The sequence below is a fragment of the Pogona vitticeps genome, chromosome 5, assembly GCF_051106095.1.
Source record: "Pogona vitticeps strain Pit_001003342236 chromosome 5, PviZW2.1, whole genome shotgun sequence".
Taxonomy (NCBI): domain Eukaryota; kingdom Metazoa; phylum Chordata; class Lepidosauria; order Squamata; family Agamidae; genus Pogona; species Pogona vitticeps.
The window spans coordinates 78,334,420-78,359,140 of record NC_135787.1 but is presented as its reverse complement, the minus strand read 5'-3'; the positions used below and the strand labels follow the sequence as shown (position 1 = coordinate 78,359,140).

General features: G+C 40.8%; 1 long non-coding RNA gene across 1 annotated transcript; it reads left to right on the top strand.

The window, feature by feature from the left end:
* Positions 1-76: 76 nt before the first annotated feature.
* On the top strand, positions 77-1,436 carry LOC140707496 (uncharacterized). Its single transcript, XR_012087597.2, has 2 exons — positions 77-198; positions 1,250-1,436. It is a non-coding gene; the product is annotated as an uncharacterized LOC140707496 (long non-coding RNA).
* The last annotated feature ends 23,285 nt before the right edge of the window (positions 1,437-24,721 follow it).

Here is a 24,721-nt window from a genome sequence, read left to right as displayed (position 1 = left end):
TCAGGTTTTGATTTCCCATGGAGTAACTGATGTTTATAACTCAGCAGATGTGAGGAAAGTAAATGCAGATATTTTAGATTTTGATGTGGTGGTAAATGACAAGTGTTTGACCATGTATTTTGCTCTTTGATTGTTACACTTGTTTTCTTTGCTGCAGCAGAAATCAGGATGGGAAAGACTTGGCCTCTTTTGCTTTCAGTGAGTGACACTGCAACAAGAAGGTTTACTTCATGTTTTGAGCTAACTACAGTTTGCCATTACACCTAAATAAGGGCACTGTATTTGATTTTTAAGTATTGATTATCCAAATAAGCCAATTTGATACTACAGTTAATGAGCCAGGCTTTCGATAAATGAAAGGAAGGAAGGAAGGAAGGAAACACAGGACCAAATCTTAACTTCTGTTGCTTGTTTGTGTCTGTAGTTTGTTCTCCCTATTTCCATCTAAGGCAGATTGCCCAGTTGCATCCCTACCTTGACACTGGGCCCCTCACTACACTGTTTCATATACTAGTAGTCTCAAGATTAGACCACTGCAAAGCTCTCTACGTGGGGCTGCCCTTGGGGCTGTTACGGAGACTCCAACAAGTCCAGAACTCAACAGCCAGATTGTTCAGTAGAGTAAGGAGACACCAACACATTTCCCCCATCTTGGTCACCTTGCACTGGTTACCTGTTAGCTTCCATGCCAGCTTCAAGGTGATGGTGTTAACCTATAAGGCCCTAAATGGTTTAGGACCTCAATATCTGGCCTCCTTCCGATCCGATCTGCCCGCCCTATAAGATCCTCCCAGGCTGGGCAGTTGAGCGTTCTGACCCTGAGAGAGATCTGAAAAACGATGACCAGAAATTGGGTCTTTTCACAACTATGGAACAGTCTCCTACCCAAAATTTGCCTGGCCCCTTCACTGGGAACTTAAAAAAATTATTATAGACATGGTTATTCAGTCAGGCCTTCCTGGGTATCAAAACACCCTGATGTGATAGTGTTTTTAATAACTAACATCCAACCCACCGCCATGCTTTTATTTTGCTTATATTTTATTGTGCTTTTATTATGTGGTTTATTAGAGTAACTTGTTTAGTGCCTTTTATATTTTTTTGGGTCGTTTGATTATCCTTGTTGTTATCTTATTGTTTTAACCTGTTTTGTAAACCTCCCAGAGTGGCCTTGGCAGCCAGATGATAGTATAATAAGTAATAAGTAACTGATTAATAGCAAATAACTGTTTGATATTTCTGCACACAGTGAGAAGATGCAAGTGAATGACTCTGAGTGGCTGAGACACAGCACGTGACATTTTTTACGACTGCACAGTCAGAAGCCACAGGAAGAGAGAGTCAGTGTCAATGTGAATGAGTGTTTGGACAGACTTCATGATTGTGTTTCTTCTTCAATTTCTGCTAAATAAACCATTTGGTTATTGTTGGATAAAGTTTCTTTTCACTATTATCACAATGAATTTCATAGCAATACATTTTGTCTGAGCCTCAGAATGGATTGCTGGGTGAATTTGAAATGTAAAAGAACTGATGATGTTGAAGCGGGTGCACCCTGTTCAAAGCAAAATGCAGCTTCTTCCAGTCATCCTAAAAAGTGTTGCCGTTATAGCAAGGAATATATGTCGATTGGCTTCACGTGTACAGGTCCCTAAGACAAGCAACTACCAGTGTGTGATGTGTTATCAGATATTCTCCAATGATGCCATGAAACCGTCAAAACTGCAATGACATCTCACTATTAAACATAAAGAACATGCCACAAGGAGCATCGATTTTTTCAAAAGTACGGAGCATGAGCTTTGGAAAAGTAAGAAAATTGTAAAAAAGAAAAAGTCTGCAACTGGTTGTAACAATGAAAATGCAGTGAGGGCCTCATTTGAATTTCTCAACTAATAACAAAAACTGGAAAGATGCACACAGTAACTGAACTTATAGTGCCTGTTGCCAAAATCATGGTTTCTTCATTGATCAACAAGAAAGCTGCCAAGGACCTTTCTTTAATACCTTTGTCAAATGACAGTTAAGAAGTGAATCAACGGTTTGTCAGTCAATATCAAGGAATAGGTATTAGAAAAAAATTGCATGCTGCCCCACTTTGCGCTGCAATTGGATGAAAGCACAGACATAACGAAGTGACCTTACTGTGCTATATTAGGTATGAGCTCAAGAGAAATGTTTTCAAAGACATACTGTTCATCTCCTCATTGGTACACACTACAGCTAAAGTAGTATTTAACACCTTGAATGAGTTTATAACATCTCATGACATGGATTGTTTGAAATGTGTTGGAATTAGCACAGAGAGGTCATGAGCAATGTCTGGAAAGCTTATTGGACTTGTGGCACAGATTAAGGAAATCAAATCACTGGTGACTTGGTACCTTTGCTGCATACATAGGGAAGCTGAGTTGCTAAGAAGATACCAGATAAAATAAAGCAGACCTTGAATGAATTAGTCAAAATTGTTAATTTTATAAAAAGCAAATCACTGAATTCAAGACTTTTTGAAAAGCTTTGCAAAGATATGGACAGTGAACACCACCAACCTTTGCTACACTGTGAAGTTCATCAGCTATTGTGAGGAAAGGTGTTGTCTTATTTTGGGGAATTGAGATACGAGATAAGATTAATATCCAGGAAGGCCTGACTGAATAACCATGTCTATAATAATTTTTAAAATTTCCCAATGAAGGGGCCAGGCAAATTTTGGATGGGAGACTGTTCCATAGTTGCGAGAAGGCCCGATTTCTGGTCATCATTTTTCGGATATCTCTCAGGTTCAGAATGCTCAACTTCCCAGCCTGGGAGGATCTTATAGAGTGGGAAGATTGGATTGGAAGGAGGCGTTCTGCCAGATATTGAGGTCCTAAACCATTTAGGGCCTTATAGGTTAACACCATCTTTTTTCCTCTACAACCTGCTGTATTTGCAGTAATTCACAACCTCCATTTTTTCATGGTAAATACAATTTGTCTACATCACTTTTTGGATGTAGTGTGTGCTGTAGGTTTATTAGTTTCCATTTTTTCTGATCCAGTTCTTCTTATTTATTTTGGGTCCAATCTATTATTTTCACTCGGTATCTAATTACTGGAACTGCCCATGTGTATATGACTTTGATTGTATTTCCACCATTTAATTTTGATTTTAAGATTTTCTGCATCTTTTCGGTGTATTCCCTTTCTGTCAGTTCTTCACCTTTTCTAAGTATTCCAAGGTACACATTTATAATTTTCATCACTTGATAGTGATTTTGTATTGCCATTTCAAAACTCTATTCCATCTAAATTTTGGATCTTTACATGGTGTATAGACAGAGTTGCACATTTGTTAATTCCAAATCTCATTTGGATATCACTAAATATTCACATTGTGGAAAAAGGAATTGGTAAGTGAAAATTAAAAATGGAAGGTAGGAATGGCTTCAGGTGACATAAGCCATCAGGTTGTGCATCGATTAACAGTTGAAAGTGACAGGAAAAAGGTGATGCATTACTTACAAATTGTTGTTGTTTTAAGATAACTTTAGGGCAACAGGGACCCCTAGAAACAGGATGGCAAATAAATCAATTTATATGAGATGGCACATGTGACCTACAGAACCTGTTCAAATAACAAGAAATGTACTGATTGAAATGACAGCCATGTGAATGGGCCTAGTCGTATATATGCCACATGACCACATGTAGAAATGTATCAATTCAAGAAAGAGATGAAAATAACTAGGGTTCTTTTGGCATGTGTGATTGAGCCCTGAGAGCAAGAGCAATATAAAGAAATAAGTGAACATTTCTGCAGGAGGTGTCAACAGGAAATGTACTTTTTTCTGCTTTCTACAGTTTTGAAAACACCTTGAGTAAATTCAGTTCAGCCTTGTATCTGCACGCATCTCATTGATTGCAATGACTTTGATTTGAGAGCAAACATGTATAATATTTGGTGTGCATACACTTGGCATGAAATGGTAATGTCTTTGCAAATATATGAACAAAATAGTTAATGTGCATTGCTTCTCAGTACCTAACTTTATCCCAAAAATGAAAAATCTGCTGTGCATATAAGAAATATTTGAAGTGTCAATCAAGGTGCTGTTTACCGATCCACCCACTCTGTTAAAGTCCTGCTGTCTGGAACATATTGGGCGGTTTTTCATTTGCCTGAGCTGACAGATACAGATTGTGACAAGTCTCATATGGGGACTCCAGCCGGAGGGTATAGCATGAAAAAGAACTGATGAATTCAAAATTAATGGTGGGAAATGTCATGAATTACCAGTCTAGTCACCCACAACACCTTTCATTTTTGTTTTTAGTCTCAGGAAATTAGATACAGTTTTTAATATACAAGCTGACAAAGGGAAAATATATCTTTTTGGAGTCAAGATATGTGTATTCGTATTCCTAACACAACACACATCATTATTATTTGTTTTGGCTGTGGTGACGATGGATACAACCCAACCAAAATGTAAGTGCAGAAAAGAGCAACCAGTGACCTTTCAGTGTTGATGGACTGCAACTCCCATCTGCATTGCACAGCACAGGAGCATGATGGGAAGTGAAGACAAATCAAAAACATGTGGAGACCCACAAGTTATCCATCTCTGTGTTATGGGCACAATACTCTAGGGCAGCGGTTCCCAACCTTGGGTAAACTGGCTGTTCTTGGACCACACTTCCCAAAAACCTTCACTACCAGTTGTGCTGGCTGGAATTTCTGGGAGTTGCAGTCCAAGAACACCTAAACCAAGGTTGCAAAACACTGCTCTAGAGGAGTCTTTTGTGCAAAAAAGAATCAAGTGAACTCTTGTGAATTTCTTATCAATTTCAATAAGGAAGGAACTTGGGGAGTAGTGTCTAGGTTAAGTTTAAGAGGGATATGACAAAGCAGTCTGGTCTGGAGGGACCAGAGGTTGGTTCAGGAGTATGGGGTATGAGAGAGATGTTAGAAAGAGTCATTTGAGAGAGATGAAGAGAAGAGGTAAGAGAGAGGACTGGGCTGAATGCAGCTGAGAACCTAGGAATAAGCACTGTTCTTTTAGCACTGCTACTTAAATTTAAAAAAAAAAACGGTTCTTTTCAAGCTGAGTGGTGCTAAGTACAATATCTGAGGAATAGCTACTGTATGTGGGGAGTGATATAAGGGTCTGAATGAATTACCTAAACAGTCAAGGCTAAGAGAGGTTTGATAGCAATATCAGAGAGAAGAACTGTGACATAGCTGTTGCAACAGCTGTAGAAAGGGAGTTACATGTTCCCTACTGCTGGCCTGGGTCAGCAGGCTCTCACTGTTCTGGACCAGCATTAATCAGAGACAGCTGCATGTGCAGTAAGTCACAGTAGTTCAATCACAATGTGACTAAGTCATATGTCACTGTAGACAAATCAGACATTTCTAGAAATGGGCACAACTGCTGCATCAGCTTTAACTGTCCAAGTTGCAATCCTGGATTTTCAGAGTATAGTATAACCCCATCCAGTACAGGTTAAACCCCTATTCCTTGATCTGTCTTTTGACTGACTAGAAAAACCTTTGTCTTGACAGACACTATGAGTAATTGGAAATTGGGTGTCATCAGCATATTGGTGGTACCAAACTCAAAAACTTTGGACAACTCTCCTATAATTTTCCTCTATATGTTAAATAGCCTAATGGACAACATAGAACCCTGAGGAACAGTGCAGGCCAGTAGCCAAGGTGTTGAGAGGAATTCCCCCAATGCTACCTTCTGGGATCATTTTCAATAATTATTGGAGCTGCTGGAAGAGAGTACCACTAAGCCCCACCCCAGAGAGGTGACCCAAAATGATGCCATGGCCAATGGAATCAAGCAACACTGAGTGATCCAGAAAAACCAACAGGGACACACTCCCTCTATCTAATTTCCAGTATAGCTCATCCAGCAAAGTAGCCAAAGCAATTTCCATCCCATACCCAGTGTGATGTATTAGGCAGCAAATGCTGGAGCTGTACCCAGTTGTTTCTAGTTAGTACTTAGAGAGGCTTGAATGGCTGGCTGTACATTTGCTCAACCTGTCTCTGTCCTTGGAAGTCACATTTGCTGTACTTTCTTCATCTTCCAATACTTCCCTGTCAACTATGCTGCTTCTGAAACAACACTGACCATCCCAACACTGAATTCCCTTTCTATCCTGGCTTCCACTAGCTGCCTGAAGTCTTTCTCATCTTCTAAAACTGAATCAGCATGGCATACAGGCCTGAAGCAAAATTCTAGATAATCCATTTTATCCATGAATCTCTGAAGCTGGGAGGCCAACACACGGTCAGACATCTTGCCTAAGAATAGAATATTAGTGTCAGTCCAGTATTTATCCAGCATTGTGGGATCCAAGGAGAGATTCTTCAACAGTGGTTCTACAACTGCTTTTTTAAAGGCAAATTAGAATCCCTCCTTTTGAAGAGAGGCATTAACCAATTTCTTTATTCCCTCTGTCATACCTACCCTAGTATTAATTGTGAGCTGCTGCAGCTTCTATTATTGGAAGTTGCCATTATTTTTCCCCCATAATGCCCAATGATCAAAGTGATATCATCACATGCCCTAACTCTGAAGCTGTTATGGGTGTCCAGTGCAAACAGCACTGAGTCACAGTGCTAGAATAATGTTTCATTCCTTGAATGTCCTTAAAAATTTATCTGTTAAGTTCTGTTGTGAGTATGTTTGGTCTGCATTCTAGTGTCAGTGTCTTCACTCATCCTTTGTTATCTCTCCCTGGTCTCAGTTCAGAAACTTACTTAGTCTTGAACTCCTGTTTCTGTGATAGAGCTGAAGAAAGATGTGATTGTCCCATTCATGATGCTCACAATATACTCTACTTACATGTGGAAACTCCACATGGTAAGTCTATGCACAGAGACCCAATGGTGTGAGTGATTGCAGAATTCTGCGTTCTGCACACAGAACTGTCACAGTACCATTCTGTTAAGTGTATGATAGAAAGGATATTAGATATGAACAAAATATTTGGTCTAAATACACATTTGAAGGAAAGGAGTAGAAATGACTCCAGATACTGAAAAAATATGTTTATTTTAGGCGATGTACTCCTATTTCAAGGGCACTTCAACAAAATAAAAGGAGTACATACAAAAGCCATCTGGCCTGAAATGAACATTGTTCTTCACTCTGTATTTTAGACATTTCATCTTTTCCCATTCATGATAGTGTCCCATTTTTGTTACCAAGCCAGCATTTGAACCTGGACTTCGTTGTTTTATTACCCTTACCCCTTACTCCCATTCGAATCTTTTTGTTATTTTTGTTATTTGCATTTCTCTTCCTTCTCTTTCTCTTGCCGTGTATACTGAAAGCATGGGAATGAAATAATAAAAGTTGCTTTAATAATAAATGATAATTGAAAACAATAATGCTGGGGAAAAATTGAAGGCAGCAGAAAAAGAAGAAGGCCTAAAGAAACCCACAGCTTTGAGCTCAGCAAGAGCTGAAAAGGGACAGGACAGTTTGGAGATCTATCATTCATATGTTCACCATAAGTCAAGGGCACATAACAACAACAACAACAACAACAACAATAACAACAACAACAACAACAACTTTAATTTTAGCACATCCAATGATTTTAATATATGGGAAAGCTCTCTAATTAATAAAAAGCTCCCCTTGAAGATCTTAATATACCGTAATTTTGACTTGTGTTGTGCAGGTTGTAACTCTAAATGTGAATAGATTTCTATTGGCCTCTCACCCAGCAGATTTTTTGTCTAATTTCCTTTCAAATTTATATTGCAAATTTGTTGGTATACTACTCCAGTGTTATAGTTAAGAGTAACTGGCAACAGTCAGCCATTTTTTTCATCCATGTTTTAATCAGTTGCACCAGTCAGAGTTGACAGTCATATAATGGCATGGCCATAAGTCTTTTGTTGGCCAAATTATTGTGCCAACAAGCTGTTTAATTTATTCTGATATATTAGAATAAGAAGGATAACTTTTACATAATTTTTGGGCAGGGCTTCAAACCTACAGCACATTTAATTAAACATCTTTGTGTGTGCTTCCTATCATTATTAAGCTGCCCACACTGTTCCTTTTTTTAAAAAAACCAGGGACTTTTTCATATGCCTTATGAAGCAAAGACAAGGCAAGATAAAAATGTGTACTATAAAAAATAGAAAACAACATGTTTTAACTTCAGAAGGGGAAGATTGTGTTAATTAGACATATGTGAAATGCAGAATTTATCTGCTGCCTGTCAGCAAACATCTGCCACAGAAGATGTTTTCTTGTTTGCAGTATTCTGAATGCACTAGGTGTTAGAAACAGGGAGTGATAGAAGTAGAACAGGACTAAAAGCTGAGAACTTCCTCCTGCAAAATGGACATCAATGAAATGTAAATAGGACATTAGTTGACTCCTCGGTTCACAGAAGGCCACACAATTAATTCCAAATGTAGACTCCGAAGACACCTGCACTTCAGTGCTATGGATAAAACATGAGCAGCTGCACTTTTCAGGTCGTGCTTTAAAATAACTACCACCTCTCTTGGTTTGGAAGTAGGCTTGGCCCTGCCATTGGGCAGAAGCACAAGGCAGAACAAAGTGACCACCTCAGAGAGCAGACCTGGTGTGTCAGGAAAAGACAGAAAATTATTCTGTGCCATTGTATCTGCACCATCAGAGAGGTGTTTGTAGAATTTTCTTTACCAGATACCAAGTAAGTCCTTCAACACTATGGCCTCAATGGATAGGAAAAAGCATTTGCTTCTTCATCTCATGGAACAAATGTCAGGCTGGGCCAATTTTGGAAGGCAGCTCTGATTCACATGTTAGTTTCAAATTTGTGTTTGTAACTGGAGAGATGTAGCAGTTGGTACTATCTGCAGATCTGTGTAGATCCCCTGGCATTCGATGCCATTTCCATTGAGTTCTTCAGCATACTCATCAACTGGTCATCAAGTGTACAGTTACTGCCCAGACTTAGAGAACAAATTGGGCAGGTACCAGACAAGGGACGTGGTGGCGCTGCGGGCTAAACCGCAGAAGCCTGTGCTGCAGGGTCAGAAGACCAAGCAGTTGTAAGATCGAATCCACGCAACGGAGTGAGCGCCCGTTGCTTGTCCCAGTTCCCGCCAACCTAGTGGTTGCAAATGCAAGTAGATAAATAGGTACCACCTCGGTGGGAAGGTAACAGCGTTCCGTGTCTAAGTCGCACAGGCCATGTGACCACGGAAAATTGTCTTCGGACAAACGCTGGCTCTATGGCTTGGAAACGGGGATGAGCACCGCCCCCTAGAGTCGAACACGACTGGACAAAAAATTGTCAAGGGGAACCTTTACCTCTACCTTACCAGACAAGAGCAAAATATATCCAAAGGTTCTCTAGATCTTTTGAGATTAAAGGTCACAAATGTTAAGGGGTGGGAAAGGCATGGAGGAAGATGAGCCTTTGATGTTCAACTTACGATGTCTTAAGATGGAATACGGAGGAGAAATCTGTTGCAACTAGTGAAGGATGTCTTGTATTTTACAGGTGGTGCAGCAGAGAAGCCAAATAGTTTATCAGTTTCATTGTTGAGCTAGCAGAGTTAAAGCAGTGCTGGGGCTTCCAAGTGAGTAGCATCCAATTACCTGGCAGAAACCAAGGGTGGGGCAGGCCCCTCTGATGTCACAGAGGTGGGGCAAATAGTGGTTGGATGAAGGAGATTATTTTGACTCTTTGAGCCCTCATCAGTTGTGCTGCACTCCCTGCTTTACTGTGAATGACACGATGGGCCCAAAGTGGTATCATGAAAAAGAAGTGAGGGAAAGGTAACAGACAGATAGGTTTGGAGTATGTACAGTTGGGCTCAGCATACCATTTGGAGCAGTACTCACAAATATCTTGGTGGATGCCTAGGATTTCAAGAAACCTCACCCTACAAACCCCTCCAACAATGTTTGCCCTGAGATTTGCCACCCCATCAAGAAACCTGAAGAAACATAACAATTATCTAAAAGGTCATCTGGAACACTGAGATCTGCCCCTTGACCATTGTCCTTCCATGTATAGCAGGGATATAGTTAGTATAATCAGCATGCCTCTCCCCTCCATTCTTTAATGCTTGCAAATATTCTAACCCCTGAATTTCAGTGCAATAAATCCTTTACTAAATGTTTAAACAGGGAAAAAACATATGTTTCTGTGTGTCCCCAGTCATTATGTTGATTACAGCATTGTCCTCTCAAACTTTGCAGTTATACTCTCTAGCTTCTTAGTTACCTACTTTTTAAAATAAAAACCTTAATAATCTTGATTTGTAATTAAAGAAGTATAGACTAACACTCAGGTGTCCATAGGAATGCAAATGAAGTTTTGTGTATTAGTTTAGACAGAGGTTAGAGTGTGTAATTTATTTATGAACTAATGAATTAATGCATGAGAATCTGGAGGTGGTTAGGGGATTAAAGCTTGTTACTATATAATATTTGCTTGGGAAAAAATGTATAGTGCAGTGGTTTGTTAGGTTTTAGCCAGCTGGTGATTAAAACACTCCGATTGAAGCCAGATTGGTTTGCTTGTTTTTGTTCATGTGCACCTCTGAGCCAAATGTTTGGAAACGCCATGAGCCTGTCATAATGCATCTATTTGAGGAGCTTCATATAATCTTTTGAAAACACTTTCAGAATTACCCCAGATAAACTTTCTCCCTACATCACTTGTATGTCTACTTATTCAGCTGCTTAGAATTCAAAGCAAAATGTGAAAGTTGAACTCACTGAAATCTCCATGTGTGATATTAGTGGTTTTATGATTGACAAACCATATTTCTTTGCTCACTCAGCCTGGAATAAAGAGACGAGACACATAGCATGGGGTAACTGGGCCATAATTTTATTAATTTTTAAACTTTAATTCCCCTTTCACAAAGGGGTCTACCGTAGTGCAATACTGGTCTGTGCCCATAGTCTAAATTGACTTTTGGTCCCAGACCTCTATTCTGCAAATTCCTAATCCCCAAGCGTGCTGTTCTACTATACAGCATGCCCCTGGGTATGAATTAGCCAGAGTACCCTGCTTCCCCTCCCCTCAGCTAACTTCTGCTTATTCCAATCTGAGAGGAGGGGTGCTTGGCACCCCCTAAATGCCCATTTTGAACTCATTTAAACCTATTCCCTTTTCACTACCTGCCATGGCAATGGGGTTACAATGTATACCTTATGCCCCACCAAGCCAAAGATCTCGGCCCCAAGGCCCCCTTGCAGGTCCTCCAAGAAAACCTCTAATCCCATGTCAGACAAATGAACACCATCAGGCCGATATAACTCCGGCCTAGATACTCTAATGTTCAAATGCGATTTGATTGAACCCAAACCTTGCCTAAGCGCCCTACCAACTTCCCGGTTAACTCCTTTCCTTGCTTTATCTATAAGTTTAGGGTCACAACTAACCCTCCATACCAGTCTGGGAATGATACCTGACCAAACTACCCATGTTGACAGGCAGCAATCCTTTCTGTAACCCAAGGCCACCACGGTAGATGTGGCACCAATTCGAAAGGAATGTGTACCAAAATGCCAGCCCTGAATTTCGGCCTTGCATGAGGCCTGATATGTTATTTTCCAAAATTGATACCTCGTCGGGGGGGGGGGGACTTATCCTGGTGCCTCAAAAATCTTCCGTCCTCTTCTCCCCTGAGCTGCAAATAATCCCGTACTGCTGCAAATGGGCAAATCTCCGTTATGGAACATTGCCCTAAAAAATTAGCTTTCCTTTGCCACTCTGATCTGTCTTTGACCTACGTAAATGTATAATTAACTGCTCATCATCTACAATTATGTCCTTCCTCTGCAAAGAGGATAGGGACTGGTCCTTTCGTGTTAGAGTCACTAATTCACTCACTCTGAAGGCACCAAAATTCTGTAAGTGTTGCTGCTTTGAAAAGGCAGGCCTCAAATTGATCCCTACAGACTGTATGCTATGTGTTTACCAACCTTAGCAAAATCTCTGGGGAGAAGGGGGAATGAGAATCCTTGACACAACCTCTCTCCTTACTCCAACCCTCAATCATTTTCTCTTGGCATAAAATGCCAGCGCCGACATTCGTCCTTGTATCAACTGGGGTGCTAAACCCTTGCAGTGTAGGTGCACTACAAAATGCATCATGTGGTCATCCAGAGGACGACACTCTTGCCCTAAACCTTCCTTCTCTCTGAAATAGAAAAATTCATTACAAGCTACTGTGGAACTATGCCTAGTACTAGGAGCAACAGCTAAGCTCATGGCTCTGTTGGCCTCAGCCCGCCAAGATTCCATACCTCAGTTGGCCACACGTTAGGTTGAACCTGTGCCCCTGGTGCCAACTCCCTGAACTGATCCATCTGTTGACTGAACAGGGCTGGTAATATCAGTTATGGCATGATCAATTCCGGAACATGACGAGCTTAAAAAACTATATTAAATTGTAAACAACGGCGCACCATGGCCCTAACTAGAGCCATCACCCTCTGGGATCTGGATGCCAGTGAGTTAACTATGTGCACCACTGCCTGGTTGTCGCACCAGAAGGTAACCACTGAGTTAGCCCACTGCTCTCCCCACAACCATAATGCCCCAACAATTGGAAATAGCACAAGAAATGTAAGGTCCCTCGTAATACCTGACGCCTGCCACTCCTCTGGCCATGTTCATGTGCACCATTGGCCTCGGAAAAAGATGCCATAACCCCAGAATCCCTCCACATCTGTTTGAACTTGAAAATCTGCCCCTAGCCTCAGGTGCTCCTTCCAAAAGGAGGTACCGTTGAAACCCTGAAGGAAATGTAACCACACTTTCAGGTCTTCCCTCATGCCCCGAGTTAGACATCCTGTGTGATGCAGCATCTGAAGGCCATTGCTTTGCATAATCGCCTAAGGAAAGCTCTCCCAGGAGCCACCACTTTGCAAGGAAAGTTTAGGTGCTGCACTATTTGCTGCAACTCCCACAGGGTAGCCTTTCAACACGCCAGCATTCCATGCAGTCTAGCTTGCAGGTCTGTCAACTTGTCATCTGGCAAACGGCTAGCTTGAAGAATAGTATCCAACTCAATGCTCAAAAATACCAGTTCTGGCTGGGCCCTTCTGTCTTTTCATCGCCAAAGGGACCACCTAAGTCCCTGGCTAACTCCTGAAAGGCACCCATCAACTCCTGACATTGTGGGGTCCCCTGACTACCACAAAACAAAAAATCATCAAGATAATGAACCACTCTAGGGTTCCTGACCTTAGACCTAAGCGCCCATTTCAGAAACGTGCCAAATTGCTCAAAAACCAAACAGGATATAGAACATCCCATTCAGAGTGCCCTGTCCATATGGTAGCTTCCTTCAAAAGGAATGGAAAGAAGTCTAAATGCTGATTGGATATCACATTTTCCCAGCAGGGCACCAATCCCACAACTTCGCACCATGCATGCTGCTTCATCAAATGATGTATAGTGGACACTGCAAAGTTCATGTGGAATTTTGTCATTAACTGAATCCCCTGCTGGAAATGATAAATGATGAATTAATCTAAACTCCCCAGGCGTCTTCTTAGGAACCACTCCCAGGAGTGACACTCTCAAATGCTCTACTGGCAGTGCAGGGAAAGGACCTAAGACCCTTCCTTCCTTGACCTCTTTACTAATTTTCCTTCTAACAGTATCCTCATGTCCCTGAACTGATTTCAAATTGTTGGACCTCATGGCAATTCTATCCCCTATGAAAGGAATGTGAAACCCAAACTTGAAACCATCTAACAAAAACTTACCTGCAACTTTGTCCAGATAGAAGCTAAGCCATTGCTCCAAAAATGGAACCTTAATTGGACTAGGTCCCCTTTGGTGCAGTAAGTGATGCTGGGGGTGGCTTGCAACCCCCCCTGGTATCTCTACCCATGTTGCCACCTGGTTGCCCTTTTGGACATGCTGAGGATGCATGTGGGCCATTACATACAAAACATTGGTACTTAAATCTACACAGTCTCCTGTTACAAGATCTCCTGGCATTGTATTCCCAGCAAAACAGGCGGGGTTGAACCACCTAACCCACTGTCATGTGGGAATTGCTGGCTTATGCCTTTTGTACCAAATGACCACTATCAGACCTATTGCCCAATATTGGGCCAGATGGGGTCATGAGCGAAGTCACAGAGCATCATGCGAGATGTCCCAGTGCATACTGGGGTGCAGTGTGGCCCATATACGGAACCTCTCATCATAAAGGAGCCAGGCATATCCCGGGAAATCCACATATGCCCTGTAGATCAGGTCCATATACTGGATTAATGCCAGTGCTCCCTGTGGATAAGCACGAACCACGGTTCCCACATAAATAAAAAAGCCTGGTAACCAATTAGCCCAACACCTATCTGGCTTATGCCTACTCATACTCCTATCTTCCTCCTTGTCCTTTTTCTTCAATTTCTCTATTCAATAAATCAAAAACATCAACATAAATATCCTTTCAATTTTTTCCACCATGACTGGCAGTAGATGGCCCCCCAAAGGTAAAGACTGACCACCTTCAGGGAGAGTACACCTTGCAATAACCTGTGTCTACCACTACCAGTACTACCATCCTTCTTCCACTGTCCTCTGTGTCTGGGTACTGGAAGATATCATCCGTGACCCACTGCGTCACTGTTCAGTACCACGTACTACCTTTGTTGCATCGTCGGGAGTACCACCAGCTGAAGATGCACCTGATGGGCAGGAACGTTCTCCTTCTAAAATAGCAATGCATGAAAGCATGAGCTCGCCCATCCTCTTAAGTTTTTTTTCCTGGGATTTTGATTCCCTTCTGGAACTGCGCACTGCTGGCCCATAGTCAGTAACAACCTTTTGCGCCCGTTCCCTTTCCAACACACTAAGCTTTTCCCAAATGATTCTTTAATCAGGCCAGTCATCCTCATCAGATGAGGAAATGACTGGAGGTGAACGTGTGTGTGTGTAGGGGTGCTCTGTGCTTAGCAGGCTGCTTCCCCTTTTCCCAATTTTATGGCCTTAGGATCCATGCTACTTTATAAAACACTCTCAACAGTTAACAACGTGTTCAAGCTTCAATAACCACAGCTCTAAGCCCAACAGGTAACCTGGATCCAATTAAGCATACACAAATCCTATACAAGAAATAGTGGCTTCTTTTTTAAAAAAAATCTAATTTAAATAATAATTAATTAATATAATCATCGTAAATCCTTTTTTTAAAAAAGAAAATAGCCTCCCCAATCATGAACAGGCTAGCCAAAATGCCTTAATAAAAACCCGCCAAAATGCCCTGAGACCCCTGTAAGAGGTGATGGAGGGGGGGTAACCCAGGAGAGAAGGGGGAAAAAGTGGAGAGGGTCCTGGGAATGGGTTGTTGTCCTAAAAGCTCATGGACCCCCTTTGCCAACCTTCCTCCAATGCACAGCAAAATTAAAATTAATTTCCTCTTTTCTTTTTTCTTTTCTTTTCTTTTCTTTTCTTTTCTTTTCTTTCTTTCTTTCTTTCTTTCTTTCTTTCTTTCTTTCTTTCTTTCTTTCTTTCTTTCTTTCTTTCTTTCTTTCTTTCTTTCTTTCTTTTTTGAAAAAACACGGAGGGAAGCCTGTCCAGGCTCTCCCCCAAAACAAAATATATTACAGGCAAACTGCAGCGGGCTGAGCCAATGCCCAGCCCACAATCAAATCCTCCTCAAAATTGGCAGCCACGTGGTCAAAATTGAAACCGCTATGGTCGCGCCGCACAGCCCCTCATCTTCTCTAACTTCTCCCAGATGAAGAGGGCAATGCCTGAGTGAGCAAACCTTTTAAGGCTTCTGCTCTCGCCCTCCCCCAGCTCTTGCATTGTCTCCTCTCTTCCATGCTGAGTGGGCAAAACAGCCCTGCTTCGGCAGCTGCGTGCCTCGCAAAGAAGCAGATGAATCAAATTACAGTGGTGCCTCACATAGCGACGTTAATCCATGCAGCAAAAATGCAATTTTAAAAATCCCATAGAAACACATTAAAACCTGTTTAATGCGTTCCTATGGGCAAAAAAACTGACCTTAAAGTGAAGATCTTCCATACGGCGGCCATTTTTGCTGCCTCTAAAGCGAGGAATCAGCACAAAAACACAGCGGGCGGCCAGTTTTTTACCCGGCAGCCATTTTGGAACCGCCGATCAGCTGTTAAAAAATCATCGCTTTGCGATGATCAGTAAGCGAAACAGGAAACCGATCATCGCAAAGCGAAAGAACCGCATAGGAAACATCGCAATGCAATCACTTTTGCGATTGCAAAAAGTTCATCACTATGCGGTTTTGTCGCTAAACGGAGTGCCCGTTAAGTGAGGCACTACTGTATATTTGTCTGTGTGCTTTTGTTATGGGGGAATTAACAAGCATTTTACTCAGTACATCAATGACAATTTCATCCAACTTAAAGTTATTTTTCTAAGTGTATCATTTATTATCCAGTATGCTCTCAGAGCACATGTATGAACTTATACATATTCTCAGACATACCTGCAAAGCATTTTTTAATTATGGCAATAGTGCATCAGCATATGTTTGATTGACTAAATCATATTCACAGAAAGCTACTCTGCAGAAACATTTATTGAACACACAAGAATAAAAATACACACATGATTGCTTTGGGGAATGGCAAAGATTACAATAGAGCTGCAAAACATGCCTAGATATTACACATGGTCCGGAAATATTATGAGGAACTGCTAACATAAGGAATGAAAGCATGAAAGGCTGAAAGTGTTTCAGGCTTTGGCCAATATTGCAGTCTGAGTAACACTTGGATTTAGATTATAGGAGAAGCAGGAGTTGTAGGTAAGCAAATGGTGTCCAGAGGATTCTTCCAGGAAGAAAAGGGAGACAGAAGGAGATCCAGAAGGGGGAGCCATGAACAACTTTCTCTAGGCCACATGCACATCAATGATAGGAAGGACTAGACAAGCGAGCCACCTATGCATGGAGCAAGTACTGTCAGAGGCAGACTTAGAGCTGACAAAAATTAGCATTCCTCAGTCTCCTTGGATTTATTTGAAGGTAAGCTAGGTAAGCTAGCTAGAGCACTGTGAAGAAAATGGAAATCCCGGGCAGATATCCCAAGAAAGACCAGATTAACAAAGATCCTAGGCCAGAATCATGAATTTAGGAAAGAAAACTAAACTGACAGGATTCTCTGGCTACCTCTTCGATTCTGGGGGCTTAGAAGGTATTCTAGGCTTGATCTCTAGGATACTTCAGACCTTTTTTCCCCTTCTTCTTCTTCTTCTTTTGTGTGTGTGTGTGTGTGTGTGTGTGTGTGTGTGTGTGTGTGTGTGTGTGTGTGTGTGTGTGTGTGTGTGTGTGTGTGTGTGTGTGTGTGTGTGTGTGTATTCCACTCGAACAGAAATTGGCAATGCCTCATAAAGAAAGCTTCAAGGAGAGATGGAAACAGTGCTAAGCCTCACATAAGAATAAAAAATATAGCCATCTCATGCCTTTTTTATAAGGCTCTTGGGGTGGTTGGCTACAGTAACTGGGCCCCATTGGCAGCTGCTCTCTTTGTGTCAACCTCTTTTCTCAACCAGTTGCAATTTGCTGGTAACCTTATACATCTGCTTAATCCTTTCTTATGATACTACTTTGCCAAGGGGCAACAAATATCAAAGGCAGTAACAGAGCCAAGGCATCTACTTGGCTTTCCAAACAAAGACTTTTTGTTTAAGGAAGTGCTGAATATAGATCACACAGTCTATATCCTAGGAGCCGACTCCATTCAAAAGGACTATCTGGAGTTATATTTGCAGTAATTTTTCACGTGATGTTCACTTATTTGCTAAGTTGACTGACAAGGCCTCCCCCTACCCTTTTCTGGTTAGCCCCTCCTGCTCTAGAAACAGTATTACTTCCAAAGAGGCTTCCGATTTAAGCAGCATCTCTATGCATTACATGATTAGACCCATCTCTAAAGGCCTTGGCAGTGAAACGATTTTGCAGGGATGTTATAAAATCTAATGGCAATACTCTCCCAATTGAACACCTGGCTTATACTGTACACATATTATTTTGTCTCAATCTGGACTTACATTTTTCTGAATGCAACATTTTAACTAAAATAAAATTCCGAATAATACCAATGCCAGAAAAAAGGAGTCTTCAGACAAATGTGCAAAACCAAACCAAACCAGATCAGTAAATTGAGTACCCAACTCGCAGGCGGTAGGGGGCAATATGCAGCCTGCGTAATTAAATGGTAAACTGCAAAGAGAGAGAGCTTTAAACACTATGGGACACTATATGACATAAGCAGCGCACTTTGCTATAGTTTTGATATTTTTCTAATACAGTGGTGCCTCGCTTAACGAGCGCACCGTTTAACGAAGAATCCGTATAGCGATCCCTTTTTGGAGATCACTATACGGATCTGCCCCAATCGCCGCACTCGCTTTGCGACGATTGAGGCGTCCGGCGGCCATTTTGGAGCCGCCGAACAGCTGATCGGCGGCTCCAAAATGGCCGGCGGATGACCCGAAATGGCCCCCTATCAGTGTTTTCGCGCCCTCCTCTTGCTTACGGAGGTCGCGAAAACGCTGCGGGGGCATTTCGGGTCATCCGCGGCCATTAAAATGGCCGCTGGACGCGAAAACATCGCTGGAGGGGTAAGTTTGGACGCTTATTGGAACGCATTAAACTAAGTTTTATTAAACTAAGTTTATTAAACTAAGTTTAATGCGTTCCAATAGGCTTTTCTTGCCCGTACAGCGATGTTTTCGCATAGCGAAGGTTAATCCGGAACGGATTAACCTCGCTATGCGGGGCACCACTGTATTAGAGTAACTTTGGAGCAGAAAAAAAAAACCTTGGAAGTGGTAACCCACATAATGGAAAAATACAACCATTAATCCTTGATTTCTCATCTAGCATTGATGGGGTTAAACATCTGTAACCAAAGATTCCCAACTGAGGAAATATAAATAAATGAGGAAAAGACTGAATTGCTGATTTCAGAGGAAAAGGAGAGCAACAACTGAACTCTGCAGTAAAGCACAAGATCTGCCATGGACAACTCCAGTCACTGAGACACTAAAGGGTTCAGACTAAGGTGAACATTTTCTATATGTACTCTTTTTTCCCTTTAAAATGATAAAAATCCCATTGTATGCTCCCCTTTGAACAACTTCAGGAAAGGTGGCTGTGAAGAGAATAAAATCCACCATGTCTCTGAAATTGATGTTCTGTGTAGCTCACACCACACCGCAGGTAATTGTTGTTTGTGATTTACCTATTTGAGGGATAAAAGTTTTCACCAATAACTAGAATCAAATATATATCACAGTTGGTTCCACCATTTTTTTGAATGCCATCAGCTAGACTGGACCAGCAAAACTGCACTTCTCACCAGCTATGTTTTCTGCAGTGGCAATAACTGCTACTAATTTGAAGATGACTCTCAACCCTCCAGTTTAAGATGTTCAGACATATTCTCCTGTTTGATGACAATGAGTGGTTTCTCGAGTGTCAAGGATTGAGACTAACAAAAGAGGTCCTGAGACACAATGTTAAGCTTAAGGAAACAATATAACATCCTTGTACAAAGAGGGAAAAGGCTTCATGTTCTGTATTGTCAAAACTGAGATTGGATATTGAGAGGCAACAACTTGTGAAACTTCTAAAACTTCTTTTTAGGAGAGGATTTTAAAAAAAGTACAAACATAACCACATACTCACATGTAGTGCTAGTATGCACATTTCCTTTCCTGAGTCATTTCAGCTATGGGTCTGTTGTCTCACTATAATGAATCAGCTGCTGCTGAGCCAAACTTCAGCAACAGCTCACCTTTGCCTTCTTCCTCGGAGGTTGCGAGACCTTCTTCAGTCTCGCACGAGCAGCTAGGTGGGAGAGGGAGGAACAGTAGGTTATTTAAGGGCTGTTCCCCCTCTCCTCTTCCTCTTCCTTCACTGGCAACACAAGGAGGTTGGAACTCCGCCACCACCCGCTCGCTACTTGTAGCTGCGTAGCTACCTATCCAGGCTCGAACAATGTCACTTTTTTGGAGGAGGGTGTTTGTCTTGACACCCCTGCCAGTTTGCTTGCATTTACTCAGCTCTGGGATTGCGAGCTGTTTGGCAATATTGGTTTTCTTATCTGCTCCTAGAATACTTTCAATGTTACTTTTGCGAGTGAGGGAATAGTGTCATTTGGAATTGGCGCTGCTGCCCGGGGCCTTGCCGAGCGGGTGCTCGTGTGCCTTCAAGCCTTTAACTCTTGAGGGGAGTTTTTTGCTCATGAATAGTTTGATTGCTTAAGTTAGTTTTTCTTAGAACAGGTTCATTGATGCTTATTTTGGAGGGGGGGGCAAGAGGGAACAGTGTCAGCTGGAATTGATGCTGCCACTCAGGGCCTCTTAAATCTTAAGGGGAGTTTTTGCACATGGATACTTTGATCGCTTAAGTTAGTTGATTACTATTAATAATAATAATGTATTCATAAACCAAATGAGTAATTACATAAAGGAAATGAAGTCTTAAATTGGTGGATCAGCTGGGAGGCACTCAGCGGTGCCTTCTATTTGATTAGTTTTCAATAAAGTGTGGCCCGTGTTTAATCCACAATTCTGGTCTTGCATCATTATGTTATGTTATGTTTTCATTCCCTTTTATCCCAACTTGTCTCTTTTAGTGGGTGCAACAGCCTGTCAATGTCTTGTGATGGGAAAATCAGATTCACTTTTTCCTACCTTATTTGGTTTTTTAATGCAAAAAAATAACAATATCTTTCAACTGAGTTTATGCAGAAAATTGCAGATTTTGCCATATCCATACTTTTTTTTTTTTTAAGAACTCAGTCTTATTCATATACACTGGTCGATTTCAATGACAAATATCCTTTTGGCTTTGGATATTTACACACATGTAAAAGGACTGTGAAAGGTGCAAGCAGAAGCACACCAGATATATGACCAACAAGTAGCCAGCATCTTGTTAATTCAGCATTCCAAATAGCGCTGAATGTGCAGGGGTTTTAAGGTCGACATCAAAGCCCTCTGCCAAAGGAGGTAAATCTGATTGTTTCACTTCACCTAACATTTAATATTATTTCTTATTTTACTTTTTTCTTTTCAAAAAATCATGAATTATTTTCATCCTGTTTATGAGTAAATTTAAGAACATTGGTGAGATCTTAATTTTTAAAAACCCAAACCAAATAACTTTCTGGTTCATCTCTATCAATGTCATGATAGTGATAGTAATAGTAGACAGAAAGTACCAGTAATAGCTGCTGCCTCATACTGATACAGTCAGAAGTGAATTAATTTAATGACAATGTCTCCAGCAGATCCTATCTGTCCACCCATTCAACTTACAGTAGTCAGAATGCTTTCCTGGCAGATGTAAAGGTAATCCCAGCACTTTCTCCTTGCTAATTCCACAGAATATGTGGGCAGAAGTTTCTAAGAGCTATTATAAACAAAGAACAAAACAAATATTGCAGAGTCCTATGGAAGAGAAGGACCTTCTGCTTCTTGACTATATGGATCATTTGTATAGAAGAACCAGATGATGTTTATTAAGCAGTGATCCACTTTCCTACAGGAGAGTTTATGCGTCTATGTGGCTGCCAGTATGCATTTCTTTGTTTACATGTGCAAAGAAATGCAGGGTCTTTTTCTCTATTTTCATAACACTTAATTACCAGACTTATTACCTCATCATGGTGAATTTAAATTTTTACTGAACCACGGGCACTGGAAAATACTAACCACTGCATGTAGTATTGTATTAAAACCAATGAAATTGCAGTTAGGAATACTTATAGTCTGAGGCTGCCAAGCAGAACTACATCATAATTGGCTGACCATCTTCCAGTCTTGCTTGCTAGTCTCCTCTTCAGCCAAGCAAAAGCAAGGCTGGGTTTACCATTAGGCAGAATGAAGCACCCCAGGCAGCTGAGTGTCAGTGTCATGATAGGGCAACAAATTATTTGTGCATTTCTCGCAATTGCATTTTTACTGTGAGAGAGGGGAAGAGGTGCTTGCTGGATTTTCTGCTTCATGTACCAAAATTACTTGACCCATTTCTGGAGATAATGTACTTTGACCTGCTGATAGTGCAGAGAAGGATGACACATTTCAGATAGTGAAATGACTTGCAGGGAAGTGACACACTGGGATGTATAACATATAGAAAATGTGGAAAAAAAAGTTTACAAAGAAATACACATACACACACATAGCCTCAAAACACATATCAGTTTTCTAAATCAGATACATGAAACATAGAAATAAACATATATACAATACATCAAATGTATTTCAGCTAGGGATGTGTGTATACCATCCCCTTCAATTCAGTCTCACTTGTTTATCTTACAAATTGCAACCAATTTGCTTCAGGCCATCCAATTAAGTTTTTAAAATATTTCTACACTTCTGTATTGGTTCAAATAGTGAAGAAATATGAAAATGGAGAAGGTAAAAGGTTCTGACATAGGATGGGGTGGTAGTGAAACTCAGTCCCATCAACTACAGCTCTGTCTCTAGTGTGCATGCAAAGCTTTCACCAGTTTCCTCACAATTTACCTCTTTCCCTTCTTGCCAGTAAATTTAATCCTGCTCCCATACTTCCATGAATCCACTCTCCATGAGTCCAAAAATACCATGCCTAATGAAAGCTTTTATTTTAAATGTCTTAGAAGTGAATGACAGCAGAGCAACAGTGCCCTAGTTACATTTTGGAGGAATTACTACAGACATATTTTGTGTTTACTAAATAACATATTTCTAATCCATAATCCATAATGTATCATAATTCATAATATGCCATAATTTGATCTCCTGCTTTCCAAACATTTTATTACTTCATGAAAAAGGCTTCCCTTTCTTCTTGCTCATTTTCAAAGCTCTTTATAATTTATTTTGGTGATCTTCCGGGCTTATCACAACACTGCAAGATTGTGAAGCATGTTGTAATTTTTTTTGTTTTCTTTTTTCTGTGACACATTTCTCTGTTACTTTGTAGTTTTCCTAGCTACACACTCTTTTTGATCTGGAGAAAAAGCTCTGTAGAAGCAATTACCTTTTGGTGTCATCATTCCCCTGGGCTTTAACTTGGGGCACAATTACAGTACTGAAATATATCAGGAGCTGGATCAGAGATTTATAAATTGATTTGATATCATGTGATTTTTGTTCTGGTGTGTGTGTCCTCATGGTCAGTCACAACAGTGGTGGATGCACACACCAGTATCAAGAGCTGTATTTGGCTTATGAGCTCAAGCAACAAGAAGAGCTCGTTAGTTGGGAAGCACCAAACCTTCTCCCTTGCCTAGAAAGTATACCAGAGAGTTTCTGTTTGTTGTTGTAAATAAACATACCACTTGCCTTGCCTGCTGCAATAGCCTTGCCATCATCTCCTCATTGGCTCTCATGCTGGACAAATGTGAATTGGCTTGTCCTGAGTCCCTGCTGCTCTCACTCTCTCCCTACACCACTCCCTGTCATCACAACATGCTTGTTGGGTTTCCCTGGGCTTTCTCTGCAATAAAACACAACTTATGGTGACAGAGATTTTCCAGTGTCTCACCAAGGATTGAGTCAGGTTGGGAAGCACTGGAAATTGTAAGTGGCACTGAACAGTCTGGAGCATGATCAGCAAGTCATAAAGATAAAATCCACAATGCCTTTGCTTCACTGGCTAGATCTTAGCCACCCAGAGTAGAGGCACTGCTACTAGCTGGGTGGGACAGAAGATAAAATAAAATATTGAAACTTCCTATCACAATTTGCTCTCTCCCTTTCCAGAAAAAGGGGTAGGGGGAAAGTGGGGGCTAGGTAACTTTCCCCTCAGCTTGGCCTTTCCATATTCTCTGGCTGATCTGTCTAGGAGATCCCATTTGTTTCTTCTTGGAAGTGTTCACTGAGAAAGTCCAGGAAAAAGAAAACATGTTATTTCAAATGGAAGCCCATGAAGTTTATGTATCAGCATTTATTGTTCTCTTGTTTTTTTAACTTATTTCCCAGTTCGTTAGCTGTTATGTCAGGTGTCTGTGAAATTACTACAATTAGACATAGAAAAGATCAGGGATCATTTAATATAAATGAAATTAGCCCAACAAAATTCTTATTAGAGTGTTCTTACTTTTACATTAAAGGAGAACATTGGAGAAAGGGGGAAGAAAAATAACAGCAATGGGGTTAAAACCAATTGGTACCTTCCTGCCAGATAAATGTTTTGAATGTTAAAGAAGCTGCAAGAGTATCATTTCACTTGAAGAGATCTGTACCTTTTAATCTATGTATAGACATTCCTAACTAATTTAATATTTTGGTATTAAAATTAGCTACCTAGAGTCATGTACCACCACATTATAACATTAAGCAAATCTTGTTGTACTTGTTAATTAAATCCTTGAAAATGTTAACACTAGACAGTTTTAGTGTCAGCAAACTATGAGCATGGCTAATTAAAATCTTTTATGCAACTTCTTCATGTAATTTTTCTCATGTGCATATTAAAGTTATCAGATTGCAAGCCTGGAATATAAAGACAGTTTTAGTAAGCAAAATAAATACAGGAGTCCATTCCTTTCTAGCATATACACTGTAAGCATTGAACTGTTGGGTGATAATGGAAATGAAGAAGGATAAGGACAATGTGGAGAAGCTCAGTGGCTTTATTTAAATCTGTCTGCCCTGTTGAAGATCAAGAAAAGACAATTATGCCAGAATAGATGTATCCAGGAAGAGAGACTGGAAAGCTGAATGAAGCACTGATGAGA